The sequence below is a fragment of the Callithrix jacchus genome, chromosome 17 (assembly GCF_049354715.1).
Source record: "Callithrix jacchus isolate 240 chromosome 17, calJac240_pri, whole genome shotgun sequence".
NCBI classification, from domain to species: domain Eukaryota; kingdom Metazoa; phylum Chordata; class Mammalia; order Primates; family Cebidae; genus Callithrix; species Callithrix jacchus.
The window spans coordinates 38,819,531-38,838,255 of NC_133518.1; the positions used below are offsets into that span (position 1 = coordinate 38,819,531).

Genomic DNA, 18,725 nt, shown 5'->3' on the forward strand with positions numbered 1-18,725 from the left:
TGATAACTTTTCGTGTTGGAAATGCAATGAAGGAAATATAATTTTACAGACTTTTAGTGGAAATGTGAATTGGTGAAACTTTTTAGGGTTAAAGCTGTTCAGATTTACAGATGTTTATTTACTTATTGGAATTCTGCAAAACATGCTCCCAAGTATACAAATAAAAATCCCTGTCAAAGATGTTTAAAGTAGAATTGTTTACAATATAGAAAATATGGCTACAACTCTGTAGCCACTGATTGGGAATTGATTACATAATTTGTGGTATATTCAAAAGTGGACTAATATACAATTTAAAACATTGTAGCTCTAAATGTTCTAACTTGGAAATATATCCAAAGCATATAATAAGTTAAAGTTAAAACCCAAAATGGAACAAAGTACAAGGTGAAACACTGTGTGTGTGTGTGTGTGTGTGTGTGTGTGTAGTGTAGTAATGATATTTTTGTAAATAATTTGGAATATAGGCTGAATTATATATTATGGGTAGTGATGTGGTATTACATATATTTATAATGTGTGCATGTGTATAAGGAAAAATTGATAGTGATTGGTAATTTATACAGAATACTGTCTTCTAGAATATATTAGTTGTCGTTTACTACAGAAGAAATGTATTTCACAAAGCTTTCCATAATGTCTCATTTTTTCTAAGTGTCTTCTTTCAACTGCTTCCTTTAAAATCCCCTTCCTTTTTTTTCTTCCCTAATATTGATGGTTATGATCTTTATTGCAAGCACAGTAGTGAAAAATTTTGCCTGAGGGATTTTACAACCATATAACGTTCATAAACAAAATATACAGAAATGTTCATAGTCATATATGACAGCATTGTACTAAAATTCAGTTTCATAGTACTCATCCTTCAGGATGAAAGAGACAGATATACTATTCCTAAAAAGGCAAACGTCTGAAATTGGACTGCAAAACTTGTTTCTAATTGCATGATAAGGCTGGGTGGTGGTGATATGCCCGTCATCACAGTACTTTTGGAGGCTGGGGTAGGCAGATTGCTTGAGCCCAGGAGTCTGAGAGCATCCTGGGCAACATGGCGAAACCACATCTATAAAAAAATTTAAAAATTGGCCAGGCATGGTGGCACCCACTTGTAGTCCCAGCTACTTAGAAGGCTGAGGCAGGAGGATTGATTGAGCCTGGGAGGTCAAGGCTGCAGTAAGCCATTCCAGCATAGGCAATGGAAAGAGACCCTGTCTCAAAAAGAAAATAAAATTGCATGACAAAAATGCAGTAAAGACAAGTGTTAAGTTTTGAAAAGATAATTTTAATATAAATGTTAACACCTTTCATATAAAGAAGACAAAACAAAATGAAAAGCTAACAGAGAAATGAACAAATGACAGACAGTTCACGGAAATAGAGTTACAAGTTGCCTTCAAACAAATAATAAATGTGGCTCAGCCTCCTCATTATAAGATATATAGAAAATAAAACATTTTTTAATGTATCAGATTGACAACTACAAAAATGTTGATAAAATACTGTATTAGGAATGTAACTTTTGTCTGGGGTCTAAATTGATTCAAATTCTTTAGAGTGCCATTTGATAGTATCTTTAAAAAATGTACAAAACTTCGATCCACCAGTACTGCCTCCAAGAATTTAATGCACAGATGCACAGGAAGAAAATATAATTTTTTTCAGCATTTTTGGTAATAGCCTGAATTTGGAAACAATTTAAGTTTTTGTCATTAAGCAGCCAGTTAAATTCATTATGTTGCTCCCTTCCTCCTTCTCCTGGATCCTCCATCCTCCTTAAAATAATAATAATAAATAAATGAATAAATAAATTCATTATGTTGCAGTCCCTAAAAAGAATAAGGTTATATGGACTGAAATGTAATCAACATCAAGACATTTTAATAAATGAAAAGAAAAAGACAAAATTGTATTGATGATTGTCATTTGTATAAAAACCATTTAGATGTTTATATATGTTTAGAAAATCTCTTAGAAGGCAAAAAATCTAATGTCTGTGGTTGCCTTTTGAATGGGAAATGGGTATTGGACTAAGGTTTTTTTTTTTATAAATATATTGTGTAAATGTATGCACTGCTGATTCCTTGAATTATATTTGTGTGTGTTTGCACATGACTTATTTTTAAAAAGTCTGTTTTCATATATGTAAAGTTTCTTATTAAAATGACTTAACTGTAAGCCACATGACATCCTGTTTTACTACTATTTTAAATATTAAAAGACTAACTGTATAAGATACAATTAAGTACATATAGGTTACATGTAATTCTAATGAAGATCTTGTGTATCTATGGGGACACTTCTGCTGCAGCATATTTTATCAACATGGACCTAGGCTTATCTTGTGCAAGCCTGGAATTAATTTCTCTAATTTCAGCCCATGTGACAGAAACTTACTAAGTTTACATGATGTCTACAGAAATGACTGAATCCTTCAGTCATTGAACTTTAATCCACTCATATTGAGCCCACTGAACTATCCAGTTCCCTGTAGCCAAGAAACCCATAACCAATCAACACAGTCCACTATAGGATCCAAGAAATTTGGCTTAAAATCTATAAAGAGGATAGTACTTGCAAAAGTGTCCATAAAATTTCATCTTTGATGAACATGCAGGTATTTTTAGTTACAGATTCACTACAAGAGAGTACATTGTCAGGTTTTTAAAAGTATTTTAAAAACTCAGTTTATATAATCTATTAAACGTTTATTGTAGAAAATTTAAAGAGGAAATGTTTATATCTTAGCATATTTCCTCCAGGTTTTCCATACTTTTTAAAAACAGTCTATCATTATGATTAACTAGGTTATATGTTTAACACCTGAATGCAAACATTTAATGATTTTTACAAAACTATTTGTTACTATATTTTTAAAGGAATATGATTTCATCATAATGTTCCACTATAATGTGTTTACTTAACAATTGTGCTTGATATTTTTGTAGTTTACAATTACTATTATTTTCATTGTGCATTCCTTCTGTGAAAATGAGAATCTATAACTTACAAATCTTTTATAGCATATTTTGGATTTATTTTGAATTTGATATAGAGGAAATTTACTTGGGTTTACAATTGAGATTTGAGAAAAAAATAGATATGTCTTATTTATATTGGTAAATTGAACATTTGATTGAATGTATTATGATTCCTACAGCAGATAGGTTTTTATCTGAATGAGGTAAAATTTCATAGATCTATAATTGAGGTTGTATGTGTTGGGAGCAGGAGGGGACATATTAAAATCACCTGGGAAATGGCTTCCATTTTTTTTCTTCCTTATCTATAAAAGCAATGATCTCTTTAAGCTTTATCATGAGACTACAACAATTCAGTAACATCTTCATGCTTCACTTCTATTTCTTGTTTTCTTGCTATTTCTGTCACATCTGCAGGTAGTTAGTTCATCCAGTGAAGTCTTGAACTACTCAAAATCATTCAGGAGGGTTGGAATCAGCTTCTTCCAAGGTCCTGTTAACACTGATATTTTGACTTCCTCTCATGAATCACAAAAATTCTTTTTTTTTTTTTTGAGACGGAGTTTCGCTCTTATTACCCAGGCTGGAGTGCAATGGCGTGATCTCAGCTCACCGCAACCTCCGCCTCCTGGGTTCAGGCAATTCTCCTGCCTCAGCCTCCTGAGTAGCTGGGATTACAGGCACCCGCCACCATGCCCAGCTAATTTTTTGTATTTTTAGTAGCGACGGGGTTTCACCATGTTGACCAGAATGGTCTTGATCTCTTGACCTGTGATTCACCTGCCTGGGCCTCCCAAAGTGCTGGGATTACAGGCGTGAGCCACTGCGCCCGGCCACAAAAATTCTTAATGAGATCTAAAATGGTGAATCCTTTTTAGAAGGTTTTCAATTTACATTGCCTAGATTTATCGAAGGAATCTAGGCCTAGCTTTTGGCCTGTCTTTGCTTTCAACATGCCTTCCTCATTAAGCTTAATATTTTCCAGCCTTTTGACAAAGTGAGAGATTCACAACCCTTCTTTTCCCTTGAGTACTTAAAGGCATTTGTAGTCCTAATTTCAATATTGTTTTGTCTCAAGGAATAGAGAGGCCCTAGTATAGGGAAAGAGATGGGAGAATAGTTGCTCTATGGAGCAGTCACACCACACACACACTTATTAATTAAGTTCACCATCTTATATAGGCATGGTTCATGGCATCCCAAAACAATTACAATAGTAACATCAAAGATCACTGATCATAGATCACCATAAGAGATTAATTGTAATGAAAAAGTCTGAAATATTGTGAGAATTACCAATATGTGACAGAGTAAAACTTGCTGCTCTACAAAATGGTACTGATACACTCCTTAATACAAGGATGCCACAAACCCTCATTTGTTTAAAAAAATGGAATATCTGTGAATCACAATATAGCAAAGCATAATAAAACAAGGCATGCCTGTACACAATGAGATATACTGAGGATGGGATCCAAGTCAGCATGAAATTTATGTTCCATTATGTTTTAAACACATAGCCTGAAAATAATTTTATACAATATTTTTGATAATGTGTATGAAACATTTATGTACATTGAACCATTAGAAAGCGAAAGTATCAATATCTTAGTCACCCATGTGGACAATCTGTGGCTATTTGGCATCACCGTCATTCCTGACTCTAAATTTATTATGCTACTGATAAGCAATTGTTTTCTTGTATTACTCACAAATAAGTGCTTAACAGTAAAAAATAAGATGCATCATTAATATAGTGAAAAGATAATGTGTTCAAGGTAACTAAGCAGAAGAGTAGTGTCTCCAGAATGCCTGTATCAGCTGTTAAAAAGCCACCAATAAGCAATGCCAGGCTTTCATTCTTTACCTGCAATGTTGTACTCTGATTACAAGGTTATTGTTCACTGTATTTTATTATTTTAAGTGAGAAGAAATATCAGAAGTAGTCGGGTGACCAGCAAGTGTTTTCTCTAGAAATGAGGAAGTATTCTGATGGATGACTTCATGTTTCCTCCAGAGTCACCTGTCTCAGTAACAGTGGTTTTTGTCTTAGAATTCTCTGTTGATTTAATAAACTGACACAATTGCTTATTCTGTGATGAATGCATTCTCTTCTAGTCCTTCAATAAACCCATCACGTATGTTATCTATAGGCACTTTGCAGTGTTAACAGTATCCTCTTCACATTCCGCTTGTGGCATCATGTTGGTACTCAAAATTTTGGATTTCTGAGCATTTCAGATTTTGGACTTTCAGATTAGGGATGCTTAGTCTATATAGCATTTTATGTGCCAGAACTCTGCATGAATATTTTATTCTTATAAATATATTTTTGTTCTTTTTTGTTCGTTTCTGTTTTTAAGAATAAATGACAGACCAAACGTTTTGATTTTGTCTTCTGTTGTTTTTTATTTCCAAGAGTTTTGGAGCAGAGTCAGGATCATGATGACAAGAAAGAGACGTATACAGTTGGCAGAGCATATAGTTAGCAGGAGTTTTAAAAGAGGGGTTTCAGTAGACTTGAGAGATTCTCATGGGAAAAGCAAGATGAAATAGAGATAACAGAGAGGACTAATTCTTACAAATGTTTTTTTCTGAAAATGGTCCAAGTGTCAATTAGGAACTTTTCAGGTTAGATTTGAACCCCCACCACAGAATTTGTTTTTCCTTACTGAGAAATTGATGGGTGATTGTTTTGGGATTAAAGCCTTGGGGGGCTTCCTCTAGTGGAGTAATAGTTCAGACAAAGGTAGGGGATCTGTTAGACGCTGGTATAAAAGTAGAAAATGTCTTTTCCAGTTGCATGACTATTTACCATAAGGCAGACATCTTCGGGCATAGGGTTCTTAATTTGGAATCCCTGGTTTGGAATGAAAATATGTATGAAGAGCTCCTCTTGGGCTCTGTAGCCCTTACAACTGTAAAGACATAAACCTGTTTGCCTTTTGTAAGGAATTTTCCCACTGCAGTCATTCTATGTTACTTTTGGTAAGATTCTCCCATTAATCTAGAAAAGCACAAGTTCTGGGCCTCTAGTTTTTATACATGAAATTGGCTAGAATTCCCAGATGGTGAAGTTCTAGCCACAATTGATCAGATAAATCCATGATTCGGTGTCTTTTATTAAACTTTTCTACCTACTAAATTAAGTCTAGTTTCTGTCTGACCCAGTTTGATACCTGAGGCCTCCCTACTGGGCCCAATCCTACTTTTGTCACAACTTCGAAACCCACTGTAGATAAAAAATGCTCAAACTCAGAGAGCTCAAATCACAAGTTCATGAAGCTCAGTTTCAGAAAATCTTAGCCATGACCTCAGTTGCTATGAAAGAGCAATGGGCACAATGGGCAGGTGGGTACCTTAACTTGGTCACTCAGTGCTCCTGGAATCACTGGAAGTTTAATTCAAGATTTGACATCTCATGTGAAACTGTTAAGAGAAAAACTTTAGACAAATTAAATTAAGCAGAGTTTATTGGAGCAAAAAACGGTTCATGAATCAAGAAGCACCCAGAACCAGAAGTTTCAGAGAGCTCCACCCAGAAACATGGGCAGGCAGTATTCATAAACAAAGGAAAGAAGTGATGCACATAAATCAGTTGATTGGATCCAGCCTAGTGTTTGCTTTAGTTGGTCGTGGTGTGATTAGGCATTTGCCTTCAATGGACATGGTCTGATTAGTTAACAGCCTGTGATTGGCTGAAGCTCTGCTACTGTCATTGGCTGAGACTCAGCTACTTGTTATAAGAATACACTCTCAAATCAGGTTGTAGTCTGCTACTTACAGAGTCAGCATTAGGCCTAATTTAATTTATCACTTTAGGATTTAGATTACGTAGAAATGTGTTGTTTTATTTTTATGTGGTTAGAGAGTTTCCTGTTGTCTTGCAGTTAGTAATTCCTAGCTCATTATATTATGGTCAGAGAACGAGCTGTATGATTTTAATTTTTTGTAATATTTCAAGATTTGAATATGGACTGTCTGGGTGAATGTTCTGTATGTTGAAAAGTATGGTTATTCTAATGCTGTTGGGCGGGATGTCCTACAAATGTCAGTGTTTGTTGATGATGCTGCCTAGTTGTGCCAGTATCATTGCTGATTTTCGCTCTGCTTGTTCTTATACATGACTAGGAATGTAGTATCAAAGTCCTCAACTGTAAGTGTGGATCTGTCTTTATTTTTTTCCAATTTTGCCAGTTTTTGCTTCATGAATTTTGAAGCTCCATTGTTAGAATCAGTCATATTTATAATTGTTGGGATCAGTCACATTTATGATGTATCTTTTAATAAATTGGCTCTTTTAAGTGATAGCCCTTCTTATCTCTGGTAATTTTCTTTGCTCTGAAATCTGCTTGTGAGATAATATAACCACTCCAGCTTTCTTTTACTCTTGTAATGACTTTATTGAGATATAATTCGCATACCATAAAATTCACCCACTCAAAGTATACAGTTCATTGATTTTTAGCATATTCAGAGTTGTGCAGCTATCACCACAATCTAATGTTAGAATATTTTCATAATTCCAAAAATAAACACATCTCCAATAGCAGTCATTTCCCATCTTCTTGAAATCACAAATCTACTTTATGCCTTTAAAAACTTGCCTAATCTGGATAGTTTACATCAATAGAATCATGTACTATTTGGTTTTTATTCATGACTGACTTATTTCTAGTAGTGTAATATTTTCAAGGTTCATGCAGGATGTGGCATGTAATTAGTACTGAATTACTTTCTATGACTGAACCATATTCCATTGTAGGGATATGTATGTATGTATGTATGTATGTATTTTTATTTTAAGATGGAATTTTGCTCTTCTTGCTCAGGCTGGAGTACAATGGAATGATCTCTGCTCACTGCAACCTCTGCCTCCTGAGTTCAAGAGATTCTTCCTGCCTCAGCCTTCCAAGTAGCTGGGATTGTAGGTATGCACCACCACGCCAGGCTAATGTTATATTTTTAGTAAAGGTGGGTTTTTTCCATATTGGTCAGTCTGGTCTCAAACTCCCGACCTTAGGTGATCTGCCCACCTCGGCCTCCCAAAGGGCTGGGATTACAGGCCTGAGCCACTGCACCCGGCCGGGATATTTAAAAATTGATCAATTCATCAGTTGATGGATATTTGAGTTATGTTATGAACATGTTTTTGTGAAGGCATTTATTTTCATTTCTCTAAGGTATATACCTAGAAATGAAATTGCTAGAGGATATGGTTAACCCTATTAACCATAATTAAACTGTATCCTACACCTCCTTGGTTCAAGCAATTCCCTTGCCTCAGCCTCCTGAGTAGCTAGGATTACAGGCACCTACCACTATGCCCAGCTAATTTCTTTGTATTTTTAGTAGAGATGGTGTTTCACCATGTTGTCCAGGTTGGCCTTATTACACCTGACCTCAGACAATCTACCCACTTCGGCCTCCCAAAGCACTGGGATTACAGATGTGAGTCACCACACCCAGCCAAGAGCTTTCTTCTTTAAAATTATTTTTATTTATAGCTATAAATTTGCCTCAAAATATTTCTTTTGCTGTAGCCCGTAAGTTTGTGGCCTTTTTTCTTTTCATTGTCCCCATTGATCTCAAAACATATTCAAAATTTTCTTGTGAATTTTGTACCAACCCATTGCTTATTTAAGAGACTTTTGTTTAATATCCACATATGTTGAATTTCCTCAACTTTTTTATTGTTGATTTATAATTTAATTTTCCATGGTATTCAGAGAATATTTTATATAATTTCAATTTTTAAAAATTTTCTGAGACTCATTTCATAGCCGAATGAGTGTTCTATCTTGGAGAATGTTTCATATGTACTTGAAAATAATGTATTCTGCTATTGTTGGTTGCAGTGTTACATAGATAGTTATGAGATCTAATTGGTTCATAATGTATGTATATTTCCCCTCAATTTCATCAGTGTTTGTGTATTTTGGGACTTTATTGTGATGTACACATAAAGGTATAGTTGTTATATCTTCCTGATGGATTAATTTTCTCTTCTCTTTATGAAATATTCTTCTTAGTCTTCAGTATTAGTTTTGTCTCTAAGTTTTATTTGTATGAGATTAATATGGCCATTGCAGCTCTTCTTTGGTTAATGCAAAGTACACCTCTTTATTTAACCTGTTTGTCTTTATAAATTGTGTCATGTTTTCTCTTTCCTTTTTCAATCCATTCGGCCAGTACTCTACCTTTTGATTGGATTGGTTAATCTATTTACATTTAAGGTAATTACCGATAAGGTAAGATTTATGTCAGATGTTTTGCTACCTGTTTTCTGTATGTTTTACATTCTAACTTTCTTTTTATTAGTGACTACATAGTGTATCTTTCTATTGCTTTTTTCTTTCATCCTTTTCTCTTTCATCTTTTTCTACTTTATCATTACATTTGTAGTTTCTTTTAGAGAACATGTAATTGAGTCTGTAGTAGTCCATTTTCACACTACTAATAAAGACATACCTAAGATGGGCAATTTACAAAAGAAAGAGGTTTAATGGACTAGAGTTCCACATGACTGGGAAAACCTCACAATCATGGTGAAGGCAAAGAGGAGCAAGTCACATCTTTTGTGGACGGCAGCAGGCTGAAAGAGAGCTTGTGTAGGGAAACTTCCCCTTATTAAACCATCACATCTTGTGAGACTTATATTCACAATCAGAAGAATAGCACAAAAAAGACCTGCCCCCATGATTCAGTTATTTCCCACTGGGTCCCTCCCACAACACCTTGGAATTCAAGATGAGATCTGGGGGGTGGGGGACACAGCCAAACAATATCAGGGTCATTTAAAAAATATATATGCATTCAACCATTCTTATAATCACAGTCTCTCTGTTTATATGCTTAGTACATGATTTTAAATGTAAATATTGATATGTTTGAATTTCTTCATGCTTGCTCTCCTTTTTATTCTTCTTTATCTTATGCATTTTAAGGGCTCTTTAAGGCTATTTGAATTTTTTTTTTTGAGACGGAGTTTCACTCTTGTTACCCAGGCTGGAGTGCAATGGTGCGATCTCGGCTTACTGCAACCTCCGCCTCCTGGGTTCAGGCAATTCTCCTGCCTCAGCCTCCTGAGTAGCTGGGATTATAGGCATGTGCCACCATGACCAGCTAATTTTTTTGTATTTTTAATCTCTACTAAAATGTATTCTGCTATTTTTATAAACAGGGTTTCACCATGTTGACCAGGATGGTCTCGATCTCTTGACCTCGTGATCCACCCGCCTCGGCCTCCCAAAGTGCTGTGATTACAAGTTTGAGCCACCACACCCGGCGGCTATTTGAATTTTTTTGTAGCATTTATTTGTTATATTTTAGACTGTATCTTTGTGAATGTTGATTTTAGTGATGACTCTAGGGGCCTGTCCTCCATTCCTACCCCCCCATCTCTTCTAATGTAGAAGTATTAATCATCATATGTAGGTCCCAATATACTTATCAATTTATGTTATTGTCTTAGGTATTACACCTACATACATTATAAACCTCCTTGAAGAATTTTATAGTTTTTGCTTTCTTCATCAAACTTACTTTGAAGAATTTAAAGCCAAGCATGGTGACTCATGCCTGTAATTCCAGATCTTTGGGAGGCCACGGCAGAGGATCACTTGAAGCCCCGAGTTTGTCATCAGCCTGGCAACAAAGCAAGTTCCCTATCTCTACAAAAAAATCAAAAATTAGCTGGGCACAGTGGCATTTGCCGGTAGTCCTAGCTATCCTGGGGGCTGATGTGGGAGATTCACTTGAAATCAGGATTTAAGGACAACTGGAATGCAGGGAATAGTGTCCTAAGGTTGTGCAGCATGGCAGGGCCCTGTGCCTGGCCTAGCAAACCATTCTTTGCTTCTAAGCCTCCAGTCTTATGATGGGAAGGACTGCCTCAAAAGTCTCTGAAATGCCTTCAAGGCATGTTTCCCATTGTCTTGGCTAGTAGCAATTTCCTTCCTTTTAGTTATGCCAATTTCTCAAGCCTGCTTGAATTCTTCCCCTGAAAATGGATTTTCTTTTCTACCACATGTCTGGGCTGCAAATTTTCCAAACTTTCGTGCTCTGCTTCCCTTTTAAATATAAGTTCCAGTTTTATATCATTTATTTCTTTGCATATATGAGCATAGGCTATTAGAAGCAGCCAGCTCATGTCCTGATGTTTTGCTGCTTAGAAATTTAATCTGCCAGATAACTGAAATAATCATTCTTAAGTTCAAAGTCCCACAGATCTCTAAGGCAGGGGTACAATAAAGTGAATTCCTTTGTTAAGGAACAGAAGTACCTTTGCTCTAGTTCCCAATAAGAAATCTGTCATTTCCCCCTGAGACTGCATCAGCCTGGACCTTATTGTCCATATCCACATCAGCAAATTGGTCACAACAATTTAACAATTCTCTAAAAAGTTTCCATTTTCCCCTCATTTTCCTATCTTCTTCTGAGCCCTCCAAGCTATTCTAGCATCTGCCTGTTACCCAGTTCCAAAGCTGCTTATACTTTTTCAGGTATCTTTATAGCAATGCCCCACTCCTTGGCACCCCATTTTCTGTATTAGTCCATTCTTGCACTGCTGTAAAAAAAAATGCATGAGTCTGGATAATTTACAAAGAAAAGAGGTTTAATTGACTCACAGTTCTACAAGCTGTACAGCAAGTGTGATGCTGGCAATCTGCTTGGCTTCTGGGGAGGCCTCAAGAAACTTACAATCATGGCAGTAGGCAAATGGGGAGATAGCACTTCATATGGCTGGAGTAGGAGGAAAAGATAGATGGGAGAGGTGCCACACACTTTTAAACAACCAGATCTCATGATAACTCTTATTAAGAGCAGCACTAGGGAGATGGGGCTAAAGCATTAGAAACCACCCCCTGACCCAGTCACCTCCCATCAGGCCCAACCTCCAACGTCGAGGATGACATTTCAATGTGATATTTGGGTGGGGACACATATCTGAACCATATCATCATCTTTCAATTTTCTTTTTCCACATTAGTGGAGGTTCTTTTTGTGCTATAATTTTATATTATAGTCATTTTGCATGTTGTTTTATGAGATTCTAAGCCTTACAGAAATGCTTTAGAGCTAATTGATTTTCTTAGTGTTTTGGCAGGCAGCTGATCCACTTGGATTGAGGCCAAAAGTTCTGGCTAGCCTTTTATGTGTTATGATTTCAATGTCAGTTAGTTTAACATTCAAAGTCTTTGCCATGATATGTAGATGTCTTTTGTGTGTGCACAACCCATGGCCAGTCTGAGACCTGAGCAGTGATCTCTTTTATTTCAGTTCTAAAGTCTTTGTTAGGATCCAACACTTAGGATCAGATCCATGCATTCATTACTCCTGGATTAGCAGAGGAGTTCATAAACAACTTTATAGGGACAGTCCTAAACTGAATCTTCTCCATGATCTTCTTGCTACTTACCAATCTTCTGGGTCTCTCCTATTTTGTTTTTCTGACAGAAAAAAATGAGGTTTTATTTACCCTTATCATCTCTGTGCATCCCCCAAATTCACTTGCATTCAAGGCCAAGTCAAGGAAGGCAGAGAAAAAAGGCAACAGGGTGCACCTCATTCATTTTGGGCCACAGCTCCTCCTTGTGTCAAGAGGACCTTTAGTGTTTTCCACACCTGTGGGCCTTCTCTGATACAATTACTCCTTTCTTTACCATGGGACTTCCAGGATCTAGAACGTGACAGAATGGAGAAAATCAAAAGAAAAAAACCTGTGACTTTTCCAACTCATTTGAACTTTAGTAATGCTTATTCTCCTTCTGGTTTGAGCAGGGGAATGAGTATTTCTTCTCCTGGAGCTGTCTCTGCATCTGGTGTCTACTACTATGTTTCAGGATGCCTTGAACCAGTATTGGACCAGGGATACCAGAGAAAAATGTAAAACTTGCTCTGGTTTGATTGTACTTTTTCTGGCCTTCTCTCCCATGTTCTTGCTACTTTTTAATTTTCACAGTCTTCAAATAGCTGTTCATTCATTCTCTTTAGGTTAATTAATTGTATTTAGTGGGAGAGACAGATTGGTGTCTGTTTACTGCATCTTATCCATAACTGAAACATATGACCTATTTTGTTTTTTGTTTTTTTTAGTTCATGGGTAATTTCTCTTCAAATGATAAATATGTTTCAAAACCCTTACCAAATGGAATTTGAAAGAGAACCCAGAAGAACAACCTACTTAACCATTATAAAGTATAGCAGTGAGGTATGCTGGATAGTTTGAAAGCAATATGAGGGTGATGGGGTGTGAAGGAGAAGGCAGCAAGTATACAGAAGGTAACTTTCAGTAGGCTTTGTTTAGTAGAATACTAACTTGGCCTCTGATGCTCGTGTTTTTGAACTGTAGTTTCCCAGGTTATAGAGGTATAACCTTGAACAAGTTACTTAAACTCTGTGGGCTTCTGTTTCCTGACCTGTGTAATGAAAACCATAATATTCACCTCTGTCAACATATATGAAGTTTCTGCCACATCATAGATGTTTAGTAATTCATATCTAAAACTTAAAGAAACTGAAAGTTTAAAATATAGCAACTCATTTGGAGTCTTAATCAGTGGGTAATTCTTTACATCTTTATACCCAGCTGCTCCTCTAAAAAAATGCTTTAAAATGTCTCTAAAAATACATTAGAAAATTTCATTTAAAAGACTTCCCACTTACTGTTGGGCCTCATTCAATTTAGTTTTAAATTGAAATGTAACAACAGTTTTCTGTTCAAAAATTTTGAAATATGACTTTTACCTACCTTTTCTAGTACTGTGGTTTAGTGTTATGAATAGTTTAATATATTCAATTATTTCTACAAAGCAGGGTTCCCAGGATAGTATGTGGCTGAGAGAATTATATTTTGTAATATATATTATGAGCAGAACAATGAAATAATATAGATGAATGCGTAAGTGACAAAATATGCAAATTGAAAAGGAACTGTTATTGTGTAAATTAATGATGAAAAAGCTTTTAAATAAATGAAACTTAAAAATATACAACCTTGTTAAAGAAATTCATGCCTGTAAACTTCATCAGTCTTATGGTGCATCATCCAGAATCTACAGACAGTCTAATATGGGAAGTCAAAAGTATGTCCACAGATGTAGAAGCATAATTCAAGCTCATAATGTAGATTTTCTTAAAGGATGTAGCACAGGTTTTTATACAGTAAAAAAAAACTTCATTAGGCAATATTAATTGAGTACCTACCATATGCAGATATGGCTCTATGTACTCCAAATTGGAGTAGAGGAAGTCAAACTATCTTCACAGATGATATAACTCTGTACCTATAGAGAAACTCCCATAGTCTCTGCCAAAGGCTCCTAGAACTCATAAACAACTTGACTAAATTTTCAGGTTACAAAATCAGTGTAAAACAATCAGTAGCATTTCCATACACCAGTAATGGCCAAACCAGGAACCAGTAAAGAATGCAATACCATTCACAATAGCTACAAATAGAACAAAATATTAGGAATACAGCTAACCAGGCAGGTGAAAGATCTCTACAATGAGAATTACAAAACACTGCTGAAAGAAATCAGAGATAACACAAACACATGGAAAAACATTCCATGCCCATCGATAGGAAGAACCAATCTCATTAAAATGGCCCTGCTGCCCAAAGCAATGTACAGATTCAATTGTATTCCTATCAGACTACCAATGTCATTTTTCACAGAATTTGAAAGAAATGGTTCTAAAATTTATATGGAACAAAAAGAGCCCAAATAGCCAAAGGAATCCTAAAGAAAAAGAAGAAAGCCAGAAGCATCACACTCTCTGACTTCAAACTAAGCCACAGTAACCAAAACAGGTTGGTACTCGTACAAAAAACACGTATAGAACAATAGAATAGAAATAAAGTTGCACACTTAAAACCGTCTTATTTTTAACAAAGTCAACAATACCAAGCAATGGGGGAAGGACTCTATAAAAGGTGCAGGGATAACCGGCTAGCCATATGCAGATGATTGAAACTGGACCCCTTTCTTTCATCATATACAAAAATCAACTCAAGGTGGATTAAAGACTTAAATGTAAGACTTAAAATTGTAAAAAGTCCTAGAAGAAAACCTAGGACATCCATTCTGAAGATAGGCCTCAGAAAATATTTTGTGATGAAATCTTCAAAAGCATTTGCAACCAAAACAAAAATAGACAAGTGGGACCTAATTAAAGAGCCTCTGGAGAATAAAAGAAACTATCAACAGAGTAAACAGACAACATACAGAATAGGAGAAAATATTCAAAAATGGTACATCTGACAAAGGTCAAATATCTAGAATCTATAAGGAATTTAAACAAATCAACAAGTGAAAACCCCATTAAAAAATGGGCAAAAGTCATGAACAGACATTTCTCAAAAGAAGACATAAATGTGGTCAACAAACATAAAAAACATTTTCAACATCAGTGATCATCAGAGAAATTCAAATAAAAACCACAATATGATATGCTATCTTATTCCAGTCAGAATGGCTATTATTAAAAAGTCAAAAATAATAGATGTTGGTGAAATTACAGCAAAAAAGGAATGCTTATGCACTGCTGGTGAGAATGTCAATTAGTTCATCCACTATGGAAAGCAGTTTAGAGATTCTAATAGAACTGAAAACAGAACTACCATTTGACTTGCAGTCCCATTACTGGGTACATACCCAAGGGAATATAAATTGTTCAACCAAAAAGATACATACATTTCTGTATTCATTGCAGGACAATAGCAACAACATGGAATCAACCTAGTTGTCCATCAGTAATGGACTGGATAAAGAATATATGGTACATATACTCCATGGAATACTATGCAGCCATAAAAAGAATGGAGTCATGTCCTATGTAGCAACATGGATGCAGCTAGAGGCCATCATCCTAAGGGAATTAACAACAGAAAACCAAAGACTGTATGTTCTCCTCATAAGTGGGAGCTAAACATAGAGTACATGTGGACACAATGAGGGGAACAACAGACACTGATGCCTTCTTGAGGGCACAGGCGGAGGAGGGTAAGGGTTGAAAAACTATTGTCAGTTACTGTGCTCACTACCTGGGTGATGAAGTCATTTGTACACCAAACCCCACTGACATGTAATTTACCCATGTAACAAACCTGCACTTGTTCACCCTGAGCCTAAAATAAACATTAAAAAAGGAAAAATAATGACAAAGTACTGTATCACAAAAACATGCTTAAAATCTCTTCCCTTATGGGGCTTTTATCTTCTAGCTGAGTGTCTTTCAAATTTAATTCTCTTTAATGTTCTTACTTCTTTAAAAGTGTTTACTCTTTTGGCCGGGTGCGGTGGCTCAAGCCTGTAATCCCAGCACTTTGGGAGGCCGAGGCGGGTGGATCATGAGGTCGGCAGATCGAGACCATCCTGGTCAACATGGTGAAACCCTGTCTCTACTAAAAATTACGAAAAATTAGCTGGGCACGGTGGCGTGTGCCTGTAATCCCAGCTACTCAGGAGGCTGAGGCAGGAGAATTGCCTGAACCCAGGGGGCAGGGGTTGCGGTGAGCCGAGATCACGCCATTGCACTCCAGCCTGGGTAACAAGAACAAAACTCCGTCTCAAAAAAAAAAAACTGTTTACTCTTTTATTGCTGCTAATTCGCTTTCTCCCATCCCTCTCTTTCTTTCCCTCTCTCAGTGTCCTTACTAGGAGGCTTCCTCTCCACTGTCCCAACTCCTCTGCTCCTCCTCACTCTCTCTGTTACACAGCAACACCTCCAAGCAAGAAAGAGACAATAGTATTTTCCTTTTGGTCTAGCAACTTTGTAGGGCCATAGTAGGATGGCAAACATTCCAACACTCTCTTTCATAAATATTATTTCCCCTTGGGTTACTTTCCAGGGAGGAATGTGTGGAGAATGCCAATGAAAAGTATCTTTTGGATGTACTATGTTTATCTGATGAGAAATGTTGCTTTAGAATTCTTTGTGAAAAGAACTCTTCACCTATCTCACTATAGTTACTAAAATATGTAAACTGCCTCAGTTTAAAATTTACAGCTAGCTTTTTTATTATCCATGGTAAGGTCACATATGAATTAGTTATTTGAAATCCACAAAACTTTTTCTGAGCTGCACTAGATGGATTGATACAAATGCTTCACCATTACTGAAAAACATCTCAAAGACCAGGCCCACCCAATTGTGAGGTGAATTCTGTATTCAAATAAAAGCATATTTTAACTAGTCATTTCTGCTTTTTTTGATTCTACCAAACATCACTAGAACAGTCATTTTACAAAGACAGAAGAAAGTGACTCATTAAATTGTATTTACTTTTCTATTCTGTTTTTCCACTCCATTCTACCTCAAGGGTAAACATGGAAGAGTTCTGGTATGGACAAAAGACAGGAAGCTGTAGTGAATTAGAAGAAGGCATGCCTCATGAGGCAGCCACATACTGTGACCTTCAGGAAAGTAGATTGCTGGGTCAGATCCTGGTGGTACATCTCACTAGCTGTGACTTTGGAAAGGCCTTCATTTGAATTCTCTGCGCCTCAGTTTCTACCTCTGTTGTAATGCCTTGATTTTTAAATGAAATTAAATGGATAAATATTTGTAAACTGGTCTATGAGACTGGTTTTTAATGTTTTTTGTTAAATACAGTTTAAAGATAAAAGGGGATCAGTAATGGAATGAGATTCTGATTTGTTAGTCACAAAAATAATCTCAGCCTTTTTTAATACTAAGAAATGTTTTTTAAAGATAAGTAAAAGAACACATAAGTCTACTGCTTTACTGCAGAAATCTAGTTATACCCTAACTATGTAAGATTTGGGATGGGTCAGAGGCCATATTTATGGATATCCCAGACAAATTTAGTTTGAATAAGCTTGTTGTTTAGCAGTGATTTCACAGAAGCTGCAGTAAAGCATGTGTGTTAATTTTGATATTTTCTCTTTTAGAAGGGTAGTAGCCTAGCTATTTTAATATTCAGTCTAGAATCCACAGCCAACATGCTTTTAAACCTGCAATTTGGGGGCTGTTTGCCTAGGGATTCATTAACTTTCCATTTGTCTTGATGTCGTTGTATTGGAATAAATGAATAGAAATTTTATATGTTCTGATTAGTAATAGGCATTTAAAGAGTAACTTACAGAGGGAAGAGTGGGAAATCCTTTTAAATCTTTAAGTAAAATATCCTTACATACAGTCCTGGGAACCTCCTCTGCTATAATACTTTTACATTAGTGATTCTTTAAAATCTATTAAGCCACCATATAAATTAAACTTTTACTTCCAGGACACACATTTTTAGTATTTTTAATATTTAAGGAACTGAGAATTAGATTTAATGGCATAATATAAAAGAGAGTGTTCATTTATCAAGTTGGCCGTTTAAAGGAATTTAATAGCACTAAGACTGTCACTCACATGTGATTTGGGTTTAAACTGAGACTTGCTAAAAAGAAAATAATCTGTCAAAATGTTCCCTACATTGTAAAAAAAAAAAATCACCTGTAGAACATGAATCCTAGTGAAATGATTTTTTAAATAAGAGAATATGCTGAATCATTTATATAAAGGTATATTTTACAGCATTAATCATAATACCAAAAAAGCAAAAATAACAAAAATGAAATGGTTTGCTTAAACAGTTATTGGTACCTTACATTTAAAAAGTGGTCAGTTCACAATATGTTTTTAAGAATTTTTATTATCCCTGCATCCATACACATAAAAACCACAAATTTGCGCGCACACACACACACACACACACACACACACAGG

The 18,725-nt window shown here is 35.8% G+C and overlaps 1 protein-coding gene across 13 annotated transcripts in view; it reads left to right on the forward strand.

Annotated features, from left to right (window-relative positions):
• The window catches only part of PLSCR4 (phospholipid scramblase 4), a 64,640-nt gene that overhangs the window by 2,147 nt on the left and 43,768 nt on the right, over positions 1-18,725 (forward strand). For 7 of the 13 annotated variants that reach the window (XR_013528570.1, XR_013528571.1, XR_013528572.1 and 4 more), the window contains exons 2-3: positions 7,811-7,909; positions 9,171-9,229. The exons of 3 other annotated variants lie outside the window; for them this stretch is intronic. The gene's annotated coding sequence lies outside the window, so the exon portion shown is untranslated. The remainder of the gene's footprint in view (positions 1-7,810; positions 7,910-9,170; positions 9,230-18,725) is intronic. 3 more of the 13 variants (XR_004736081.3, XM_017965771.4, XM_008983705.5) reach the window with 2 other exon arrangements.